General features: G+C 32.4%; 1 long non-coding RNA gene across 2 annotated transcripts in view; it reads right to left on the bottom strand.

The window, feature by feature from the left end:
- LOC129049549 (uncharacterized) overlaps nucleotides 1-12655 on the bottom strand; it is a 54392-nt gene that overhangs the window by 24976 nt on the left and 16761 nt on the right. For both annotated transcript variants that reach the window (XR_008512719.2, XR_008512718.2), the window contains exons 2-3: nucleotides 10749-10813; nucleotides 7581-7623 (exon numbers count right to left, since the gene is read on the bottom strand). This is a non-coding gene — a long non-coding RNA (uncharacterized LOC129049549). The remainder of the gene's footprint in view (nucleotides 1-7580; nucleotides 7624-10748; nucleotides 10814-12655) is intronic.

Below are 12655 nucleotides of genomic sequence, written 5' to 3' on the forward strand. Positions count from 1 at the left end.
GAAAGCAATGTGGCAGATCGTATTTTAGATAGATACCAAATAGAGATGAAATCACCACCTCAAAGAGATATCTGTGCTCCTATGTTCATTGCAGCATTATTTATAATAGCTAACATATGAAAACAAAATGTCGCTGATTAATGAATAAAGAGAATATAGTATGGATATACAATGGAATATTATTCAGCCTTAATAAAGAAGGAGATTTAGTCATTTGCCACAACATGCATGAACCTAGAGGACATTATGCCAAGTAAAATAAGCCAGACACAGAAAGAAAAATACTCTATGATCTCACGAATGTGTGGAATAGAAAAAAAAAAAGTTCAAATCCATAGAGGTAAAGAATTTAAACGGTGGTTATGACGGGTCAGAAAGAATAGGGGGAAAGAAAATGGTGAGATGTAGGTCAAAGGATACCTGTTTGGACATTTAATGTACAAGATGAGGACTAAAATTAATACAGTTGCATTGGGATTTTTTTGCTAAATAAGTAAATTTTAGCTGCTCTTGTCACAAAGAAAAAGTATGAGAGATATTTTAATCTGCTTCACTATACTAATCATTTTATAACTTGCAAGTATCACATACCATCATGTTGTAAACGTCAAACATATGTAATACAATTTATTTTTAAAAATTAGTCCCGGATACATACTGTTCTGGCACTACCTGCCATCAAACCTGTCATCAAACTATTTTCAGGCAAGCTGATTGTATTTTAAAACAAAACTCAAGAATATTTATAGTATGTAAAAATATCCAGTGCTCAATAAGGTAAAATTATTGTGTCTGGCCTTCAATCAAAAATTAACAGGAAAGAAAAGAGGGACAAAAATATGACCCAACATGATGAGAAAAATAAACCAAAAGAAAGTTGAGAAATGACAGCAATAAGCCATATGCTGGCTAATATCCCTTGTATATATAGCTATGCTTTGGAGCCAGACAGTATCTATGATGCTGTTGCATTTAGTTTTCTACATAAATTATTGCCATAGCAACATTTAGAATATTTAGAATATGTAGTTTTCAGTAATCAAGTTTCAGATTTTCAATCTCGACTTAAAATCTCTCATGTAATATAGTGTTTATTGTAACATGTTTTGGAAATTCTCATAGGTTAATTTGTTATTAAAATATTATTTTTGTAACTGTTTCTTACACATATTATTTTTGGTCCTTTTTCTTTTATATATGTGCCCTTGTTAACTGTACACTTAAGGAAACAACAGTGATGATTGAGGTTTTATTTTTGATAAATTGTCTTTCTATAATCCATTTGGGAAGTGGTAAGTTATTGTTTGTAATTTCATCATCTAATATTTTTCTTCTGCTGCATGCTAATTAATGGCTCCATTAAGCTATTGATTGTTACTATCTGTAAACTGAATTTATCACAGCTGCATCACTGTTTTCTATTACGTAGTAATTTGCTCTTCATTTATTTCATTTTGTTACATACATCTAAACACCCTGTATTAGAGATCATATAGGTTGCACATTTATCATGATGTTGCTTTTCATGATTATTTTATTCAAAACATAAGTGGATTTAAAATATAGATATTATTAACAGAGGAACATAATTTTTAAAAATATGATCAAATTACTTAAAATTCAATGTTCCAAGGTGTTACCACTGTAATAAAAAGTAAACTAATAATATCTCTATTTTAAAATAATTCTAAATGTAAACTAATAATATCTCTATTTGAAAATAATTTCTAAAAGTAAACTAATAATATCTGTCTATTTGAAAATAATTTCTAATATACTCATATATATTTAAGTTTAAAGGATGGCCCTAAATCCACTTATATCTTAGTCCTTACTATGTAGCCTTTCCTTTGGATTACTGAACTATCCTCATCCTTCCAATTTTGCTATAGTTAACCAAGGTTAGGTCCTGTCGATTGCAACCAAATAAACTTTGACACAACCTAAGTGTCCATCTATGAACAAATGGATAAAGAAACTTTGGTATATATACATACAATGAAATATTATTCAGCCCTAAAAAAGAAGGACTTTCTACCATTTAGATGAAACTGGAGGACATTATGCTAAATGAAATAAGTCAGACACAGAAAGAAAAATATTGCGTGATCTCATTTGTTGAATCTTTAAAAAAGGTTAATATATGGAGATACAGAATAAAACAGTGGTTACCAGGGTTGGGGTTGTCAAGGGGGGATGAAATGGGAAAATACACTTAAAAAAATACAAAGCAGCAGATCTCTAGGATAACCAAGTCAAAAGATCTAATGTACAACATGAGGACTATCACTAATAATAGTATATTCAAAATTTTTGCTAAATGAGTAGATTATAGCTGCTCTTGCCACAGGGGTAAAATGGGTAACTATGTGAATTGATCGATGTGTTAAATGTGTTCCACTATAATAAACACTTTATTTAAATAAATTTTATTTTGTATCCCACATGATGTTATATATCTTGTAGCTTCAATACAATATAAAATTTATTTTTAAAAAATAGTAGGCAAAAGAGACATGACCTAATGGACCTTACACTTCAGTGGGAAATTTAGGCATTAAATTCACAATTGCATACTGATAAAATGACAGATTGCATAAAATGTTACAAGATAAAATTATAGGATGGTAAAAGCAAATTTTAATTCACTTCTCAAGCAACTCCTCTGTTATCTCTTCATTCATTGGTCTTTAACTCTTGCTACATTGCACATACTCAGTGCCCACCAACCCCCAACACACACAAGCACAATGTTAACCAAATCTTTCTTCTCTACTCACTTAGCAACATATTTCACATCTATGATGTCTTTCATTACAGTATACTAGCTGATTTACTTTTAGTAACTTCCATTGAGGACAAGGATTATATTTGGTTTAACTTTGAACCTTATGCCTAGCGCATACCTCATAGTCAGTATAATGAGGATACTGTTATCCAATATTTAATGTGCTGCAGATTCAAGTATCAGATAATCCAGAAGACTCTAATGATGTCTGTGATTCTTTTTGGAATGTCACCTTCTACTTTAAAAAAATCTTTGTCTTGTCCTTGTTTAATATTCACAATACCTTTATCTTCACTCACTGTTTCACATTTCACAAGTGTTTTTTTTCATAGATAAGAAATTGTATGCCAGTCTTTCAACTGTTTTATACATTTACTGTGGTCAGAGATAATAATAACTACCTTTTACAGAATGACTATTATGAGAAAACAAAGACCCAAAAGTTAATTAAATACTAAAATCTCAAAGTCAATGGGAGGTAGAGCCATTATGCAAATCTAAGAAAAGACTTCAGAAAATCTTTTCTTAGATTTGTTAAGTATTTACTATACTGCCCTGCCTTATGTTTCAGCTGCAAAATGACTAAAAATTAAGGTATAACAATTACTTGTAGATCCATTGTTCACTTGGTTGTAACCCTCAGAATGACTCATAGTACTTATTGTAATGAAAGGAGCAGGGGAACAACAGGCAAGTGTCTCTGGAGGCCAGATGCTGTCCCTACGTGGCCATGCATCTTTGGCCAAATCAAAAGCTCTTTGGGTGCTTAAGCTGTCTGACAATTTCAAGCTAAATACATGATAAAACTCTCTAAAAAAGTGAACATTTATTATATGGAAGTTTTATATTTTATGATATACCTATCATATTTTATTGTTCAGTTTAATCAATACAACTTTTCATTTTCAAGGACTCATTTTAGTATAAATATGCAAAATTGATATTTTAATACAAAATTTACTTACTAGTGATTTATATTATGGTCTGTGTTCATTTTATTATAGATTACTTATGACTTTAAAATGTCTTTTCATGCCAATAATTGAAAAAGGAAATTTTGAAAAAAGTCAATTAAGTATATTTTAAGACATTTTGAGCATCAGGGTCTTTTTGAAAGAAAAAGAATTTTTCAAAAATGTTTTTCTCTCTAAAAAGAAGTGAAAATTATTTCCAAACTACAAACTTCCTTGTAAAACGAATTTGGAGGAAGCTGCTTTCACCATGGTGACAAAAATCTAGATGCAGATTACTTCATCAGAAAAAGGCAATTTTCCATAATCAGTTGAGCTCAGAACACTGAGTATGTTACATTGAATTTCTGATACAAAGCTACTTTTGCAGATATTTGGAAGTGTTTGTGTTCCTACTCAAGGATTCAGAGATACAGGAACTAACTAAACTGATGAATAATGCAAAGCAAATGTAACTTTCATAACAAGGAAGTTATCATGTTTTAGGACTTTGTGAGCTAAAACTAATAAAATAAGTTGCAGTGGCTTAAACAAAGAGGTACTAAAATTAACATTAAAAATAACAAAATGCAGATGAGAAATTCATTTCCTTAATCAGTGTGGCCCTATTTCACTGCTGCTTCTTGGTGATACCATACAGCACAGCAAAGTGTGACCTAGAAGTTTCTGTGTGCACAGTCTCAACACATTTTCTGTTCGTTTTAAATATCACAGAGTTTATTACAAACGGATGCTGACAAGAGTGTCACTAGAATTCTAAGGTTCCCAAATAAAATGCAGAAATCAGACTGTGTATTTCATGTATTTTCAGCATTTTCTTTTGTATATGATAGGTTTCTCTGATTGGTTTTTCAAACTGAGAGAGATAAAGCAGAGAAGGAATTGCCTAGATTTGTTCATGCTAACATCTACCTTATAGTGATTCTTTTTCCTATCTCTAATTATTGGAAAAATAATGCAAGTCTTATCAACATACCCAAATCAAAGGCTGGCCATCAAATTCACACTCACACTTTCCTGAAATTGAATATGATATGATCAATGTATATTCTGTCTTTTTATGTAACAGGAACCAATTTTTTAGAGTTATATAGTTTAAATAGCTGGAAAGACAGGGCACAGTGGCTCATGCCTGTAATCACAGCACTTTGGGAGGCCAAGGCGGGCGGATCACCTGAGGTCAGGAGTTAGAGACCAGCCTTGCCAACATGGTGAAACCCCGTCTTACTAAAAATACAAAAATTAGCGGGACATCGTGGCAGGTGTGTGTAATCCCAGCTATTCGGGAGGCTGAGGCAGGAGAATCACTTGAACCTGGAAGGCGGAGGTTGCAGTGAGCCGAGATTTTGCCACTGCACTCCAGCATGGGTTAAAAGAGTGAAAGTCCGTCTCAAAGAAAAAAAAAGATATGCAATGTAATTTTAAGATAAACTAAAGACGAGCAAAATATTAGATAACTACAGAGGTTTTTTTTTTTTTCTTCTAATAGGCTGTTTAGAGATGATTTACATAAGGAGGAAATATTCGGGGAGAGACCTAATAAAAATAAGAGACTGAAAAATCCTGGTGGAAAAGCCCTCCAGGTATAGAAAAGAGCCAGTGCAAAATCCCCTGAATTTATAACAGGTTTGGCATGTTTAAGAAACTGAAAACAGCTGAAATCTTGATAATAGGTCCATATTTGGTTTCTCTAATTTTATATAATCAGTATGCCCTAATATTTATGTCTACATATAAACTTATCTAAAACTAGTAGATTAATTAAAATTATGTAAAAACTTAAGCCATAATTTCTCTCTGTTTCTAGCTTCACATTCCCATTCTTTGTTAAAAGATATAGAAAATATGAGTAGAAAAATCTTTGAGAAATAATCATAAATAAGTCATTTATCAAGATGATGTAATTATAAAACTATATGCACCTGTCACTGAGGCAACTAAATATACAAAACAAATATTAAAGGATCTAAAGAGATAGACTACAATATAATAATAGTAAGGAACTTCAAAACCTCACTTTCAACAACAGAAAAATTAACTCGACAGAAAATTAATTTAAAAATATTAGACTGAACAACACTCTAGGCCAAATGGATCTTACATACATATACAGAACATTCCACCCAATAGCAACAAAACAAACATTTTTCTCAAGCACCTACAAAACATTCTTCAGGATAGATCAAAGGTTAGGACACAAAATAATCCTCAGCAAATTTAAGAAGGTTTAATTTATATAAAATATCTTTTTGATCACGATGGTATAAAACTAGAAATTTTGAAAGCTCATGAATATATAGAAATTAAACAACATGCTCCTGAACAACCAACGAATCCCTGAAGAGAATAAAATGAAAATTAAAGAATATCTCAAGACAAACGATAGCAGAAACACGAAATACCAAAAATTATTGTATATATCAAAAACACTTATAGGAGAAAATTTTATAGCAATATATGCCTACCTGGAAAAAGAAGAAACAGCTCAATTAATTAAACTAACATTCCCTCAAGGAACCAGAAAGTAAAAGAACAAGCTAAACTCAAAGTTAGAAGAAGGAAGAAAATAATAAAGACAAGAGTAGAAACAAATGAATTAGAGACTAGGAAAACAATACAAAGATCAAGAAAACTGAGAGATGGTTTTTAAAAAGATAAATAAAATAGACAAACTTTAGCTTGACTGAAAAAAAGAGAGATAATACAGATAAATAAAATAAAAAATGAAAGAGGAGACATTACAGCTGATACCAGAGAAACACAAAGGATCATAAGAGACCACTGTGTACCATTATATGTTATCAAATTAGACAATCTAGAAGAAATGGATAAATTTCTAGACTAATACAACCATTCAAGACAGACTCATGAAGAAATAGAAAATCTGAACACACTAATAATGAGTAAGGGGATTGAATCAGTAATAAAAAGTACTCCATCAATGAAAAGCCTAGGATCTCACGGCTTCACAGCTGAGTTCTACCAAACATTTAAAGAAAAACTAATAAAACACTTCTCACACTTTTCCAAAAAAAAAAACAAAGAGGAGGAATTACTTTCAACCTCTTTTCATGAAGCCATCATTACCCTAAAATATAACCAGACAAGGAAATTACAAGGAAATATCCTTGATGAGCATAGATTCAAAAATCTTTCACAAAAATACTAGCCAACTGAATTCAACAACACATTAAAGGATCATCCACCATGTTCAGGTAAGATTTATCATTGTGATGCAAGGATGGCTCAATATATACAAATTAATAAATGTGACATATCATCTTAACAGAATAGTTTTTTAAAATATGATCATTTCATACAATGCAGAAAAACATTTGATAAAACTGAATATATTATTTTATGATAAAAACTTTTACCAAACTAGGTACAGAAAAAATAAACTTCAACATAATAAAGGCAATATATGAGAAGCCCATAAGTAATATTATACTCAATGGTGACATTTGAAAGCCTTTTCTCTAAGATCTGGAACAAGACAAGGATATGCGTTATTAGTACTTCTATTCAACATAGTATTGGAGGTCCTCTCTAGAACAATGGGTCAAGAGAAAGAAATAAAAGGCACCTAAATGAGAAAAGAAGAATCGCCACTGCTTATTGATGGCATGATTTTATATATAGAATGCCCTCACACTCCACCAAAAAAATTGTTAGAATAAATAAATAAATACAGTAAAGTTGCAGGATGCAAAATTGACGCATATAAATCAGTAGTGTTTCTATTCACCAACAACAAACTACCTAAAAATATATTCAAGAAAACAATCCTATTTACAATAGCTGCAAAATAGAATACTTACAAATAAATTTATCCAACGAGGTGAAAGGCTTGTACATTGACAACTGTAAAATATTAATAGAAGAAATTGAAGAAGACATAAATAAATGGAATGTTCATGGATTGGAAGAATTAATATTACTGAAATGTACACACTACCCAAAGTGATCTACAGATTCAATGCAATACCTAATCAAAATTCCAATGTTTCATAAAAATAAGACGTATATAGAACCACAAAAAACCCCTACTAGTTATAGTTATTATGAATAGAAAGAACAAAGCTGGAGGTATCACACTACCTAATATACTGCAAAATAATTAAAACAGCATGGTATTGGCAAAAAGAAATAGACTCATCAATCAATGGAACATAATAGAAATGAACCCAGTCATTCATTAGCATTGGTCAACTGATTTTGACAAAGGTGCCAAAAATATGCAATAGGAAAGGGATAGTCTCTTCAATAAAAGTGCCGGGAAAACTGGATTTCCACATGCAGAATTGGAACCTTATTTTATACCATACACAAAAATCAACTGAAAATGGATTACGGATTAAACATAGACTGGAAACTCTAAAATTACTAGAAGAAAACATAGGGGAAAAATTACATGACATTGGATTGGACAATGTTTTCTTGTATTTGACCCCAAAAGTGCAGGCAACAAAAGCAAAATTAGACAAGTGGGATTGCATCAACCTAAAAATCTTCTATACAGCAAATGAAACAACTAACAGTATATAGAGACAATCTATTCTGAAATGGGGGAAATATTTGCCGGCCATATATCTGATAAGAGGTTAATACCCAAACAACTTAATAGCAAGCAAAAAAAAAAAAATCCTAATTAAAATGGCCAAAGAACCTGAATAGACATTTCTCAGAAGACATATGAATTGCCAATAAATATAAGAAAAAGTGCTCAACATCACTAATCATTAGGGAAATGCAAATAAAAACCACAATGAGATATCATCTCACGCTTGTCAGAATGGCCTTTATCAAAAACATGAAAGATACATGTTGGCAAGAATGTGGAGCAAAGGGAACTCTCATACATTGTTGGAGGGAATGTAAATTAGTACATTCATCATGGAAATAGTATAGAGGGTCCTTAAAAAACTAAAAATAGAATTGTTATATTACCTAACAATTCAACTTCTGGGTATTTCTGCCACTCCCATATTCATCACAGCAATATTTACAATAGCCAAGTTATGGAATCAACTTGAGTGTCCATCAACAGAGAAATCGATGAAGAAAAGGTTTATACATATATATGTATACAAAATAAATTGTGTGTGTGTGTGTATATATTGTGTATATATATATTGTGTATATATAGTGTATATAAAATATATATATAGTGTATATATACATACACACACACACAATTTGTTTGGTAATATATATACACAATATATATACACACACACGCACACACACACAATGCAATACTATTTAACCTGTAAAAAACAAGGTAATTCTGTAATTTGCAATAACATGGATAGAACTGAGACCATTATGCTAAGTGAAACAAGCCAGGCACAGAAAGAAAAATACTACATGCTTTCACTTGTATGTGGAATCTAAGACAATCAAGCTCATAGAAGCAGAGAGCAGAATGGTGGTTAGAGAAATGGGGATGGGGGAAAGGGAGATGATGGTCAAAGGGTATAAAATCTCAGACAAGAGAATTTTTGTCTTTTAAGTTCTATTGCACTGCATGGTGAATATAATTAGTAACAGAGTATTGTACATTTCAAAATAGCTAAATGTGTACATTTTAAATGTTCTCACCACAAAAAAAAAATGTGAAGTATTTGAGGTGATGAATAGGTTATCTAACTTGATATAATTATTTCATCTTGTGTTCATAAATTATAATATCACTTAGTATCCTGTGCATTTAGATAATTATAAATGGTCATTTACATTTCAAAAGTTGACTCAATCCACGCACATACATACACGCACACCAAAATTTAAACTTTTGGTGAAATAATTGTAGACATAAAAATCAAAACTTTAAAATTTTAGAAATATAAGAACATGTTTTAATATCTTCGATTTTTGGATGTATTTCTGAGCGTATTTAGTAGATTTAAGTAATGTGTATCATGGTGTAATTTCAACTGTTAATTACTCAAACCTTAATAATCTCTTCTGTACAATGTGTAAATATTAACATCTAACAAATAAGATAAATCTGTATACTACTGGAAATCTTGGATCTTAAAATTTGATGTGAATTGGAAGCTTTATTAACCATCGTTTTAGTGTTGATAATTTTATACATTTAAACTTGTCTTTGCATTTTTTAAATTGATGCATAATATTTGTACATATGTGTAGGGTAAATGTGATATTTACTTACATGAATCGAATATGCAGTGATCAAATCAGGGTATTTGGGGTAATCAACACCTCAAGTATTTGTCATTTCTGTATGTTGGGAACATTTCAAGTCCTCTCTTCTATTTTGAAATATGCAATACGCTGTTGTTAAAAAGTCACCTTACTTTGCTATCACACATCCCAACCTTTTCCTTTTATCTAACTGTGTGCTTGTACCCATTAATTAACCTTTTTTCACCCTCTGCCCCACATCCTTTCCAGCCTCTGGTATCTATTATTCTACCCTCTGCTTCTGTGAAATCGACTATTTTAACTCCCATGTGTGAGTGAAAATATGCAATATTTGTCTTTCTGCACCTGGCTTCTTTTACTTCTTGTCCATTTGCAGAAATATTTTTGCAGACTTTAGAGCCAATTACTTTTCTTTGTTGCCTATCTTCATGAATAATTCCACCGACCAATTTGTTGACTAAGTTAAAACTTGAAATCATATTCATATTACAAGTCAGTAATCATATATTGGAGTTTTTCTTGCTTAATACATTCTTTTTACATTTCTTAATTTTTCTTCCCAACAATTCGTTAAAGACACATTAGCTTCTTTCCTAGATTACTGCAAAACTCCCCTCCACTTTTTTCCCTTACATCAATACAGCATCATTTTCTAAAATCACACATATTACAAACAAATCGTTTTTGCCTAAAATACTCAAATAGCATGGTATAGTTTTTAATGTAATGATTCTAATCATTAGAATCTTGCCTAATCTTTGATCTTAGTTTTAAGCTTAAATAGGTTAAATAGACCCTCCTCTACTTGCACCTACATGGTGAAGGGTGTTTCAGGCAAAGAGAACTTCAAATGCAAAGACTTGAATCATATCTGGTGTTCCTGCAAAAAAACAGAGAGGCCAGTATGACTAGAGTAGATTGAGTATAGAAGAGATTGAAGTGTGATGAGAAGTCATTAAAAGAGCCTGACCTTGGCTGGGCATGGTGGCTCATGCCTGTAATCCCAGCCGAGGAGATTACAGGCGTGAGCCATCTGGGGGGCCAAGGCGGGCGGATCACGAGGTCACGAGATCGAGACCATCCTGGATAACACGGTGAAACCCCGTCTCTACTGAAAATACAAACAATTAGCCGGGCGTGGTGGTGGGCGCCTGTAGTCCCAGCTACTCGGGAGGTGGAGCTTGCAGTGAGCCGAGATTGCGCCACTGCACTACAGCCTGGGCGACAGAGCGAGACTCCGTCTCAAAAAAAAAAAAAAAAAAGAGTCTGACCTTATCTATGAAAAGTATCTCTTTCCTTTAAAAGAAGATTTGTTCAGGTTGGGCACAGTGGCTCACTCCTGTAATCCCAGGAATTTGGGATACCAAGGCAAGAGGATTGCTTGAAGGTAGGAGTTTGAGACCAGCCTGGGTAACACAGTCCATCTCTTCAAAAAATCAGCTAGGCATGGTGGCATACACCAGTAGTCTCCGCTACTTGGGAGTCTGAGGCAGGAAGATAGCTCGATCCCTGGAGGTACAGTCTGCAGTGAGTCATGATTACACCACTGCATTCCAGCCTGTGACAGAGCAAGACATTGTCTAAGAAAAAAAAAAAAAAGTTTGTTCATAGCTGGTGTATGTAAAGACTGTGTGAGCAAAGAGACTAATTAGGATGGGGCTACAGTGGTCCAGGCAACAGATCATATTGGTTTGAGCTAATAGGGTAGTTGTGAGAACTGTCAGACTCTGTCTACATTTAGAAGGGGGTGTTAACAGGTTGACTGATGGATCAAATGTGGGGTGTGAAAACAAGAGAGGAGTCAAAATGCTTCCAGGGTTTGAAGCCTCCCTGACTGGGTGATGCTGACAATGTTTATCAAGAGGAAAATCATTATATGAGGAACTGATTTAAAGGTGAGGAAAATGAGAGTTCAACACTTGATGAGAAACTCCATCCTCTATGTCCCTCTCACTGGACAGACACACACCCATGTGCACCTAGACACCACAACATAAGGTCATCTCATTGCTCCAGGTGATCTCTTCACCTTCTCTGGCCTACTCAGAGCTATATACTCTGGCCCAGCACTCATTCATTCTTTTCCACTGATTTCTTTCTGGCTTTTCTGGGAAGTCACCAAAATGGCCAACATATCAAGGAGCTGATCCTATATTGTTTTTTAAAACCTACACGTTGTTTAGCCTCATAATTACTAATTTTAAATATGTTTTTCTTATTTGTTAATGATTTCTAATTTGATATTATTGCAGTTAGAAGATGTGGTTTGCATGACACCATTTCATTGAAATGTGAAACTTGTTTAATGTCTTAAAATGCTGTTTACTCTTGTAAAAAAAAGTGAAATTAATAAGAATGTGTATTTTCTAAAGCAGTTTAATAATTCTGCAGTTTATCTATTCATAATTTTGAATAGTGTATTGAAATCTTCCACATTAATGGTGAATTTAACAATTTCTTCTTGTAGTTCCATGAGATCTACAAGATCTACAAGATCTACAAGTTTTATATATTTTGAGATTATTTTATTAGATACATGCAAATTAGTTATTATTATTTTTCTTGTATTGAAACTTTTGATGTTTTGAAGGATGTGATTTTTCTTAAAATGTCTTTTATTTTGCAATCATCTTTTTAAAATCTTTTTTGGAAAGCATCTTACTAGTGTATAGATTATCATTTTTTTTACTTTTGAATAAGTCTGGCTGTGCCCTTTTGCTTT

This window comes from Pongo abelii, chromosome 14, assembly GCF_028885655.2.
Source record: "Pongo abelii isolate AG06213 chromosome 14, NHGRI_mPonAbe1-v2.0_pri, whole genome shotgun sequence".
Taxonomy (NCBI): Eukaryota; Metazoa; Chordata; class Mammalia; order Primates; family Hominidae; genus Pongo; species Pongo abelii.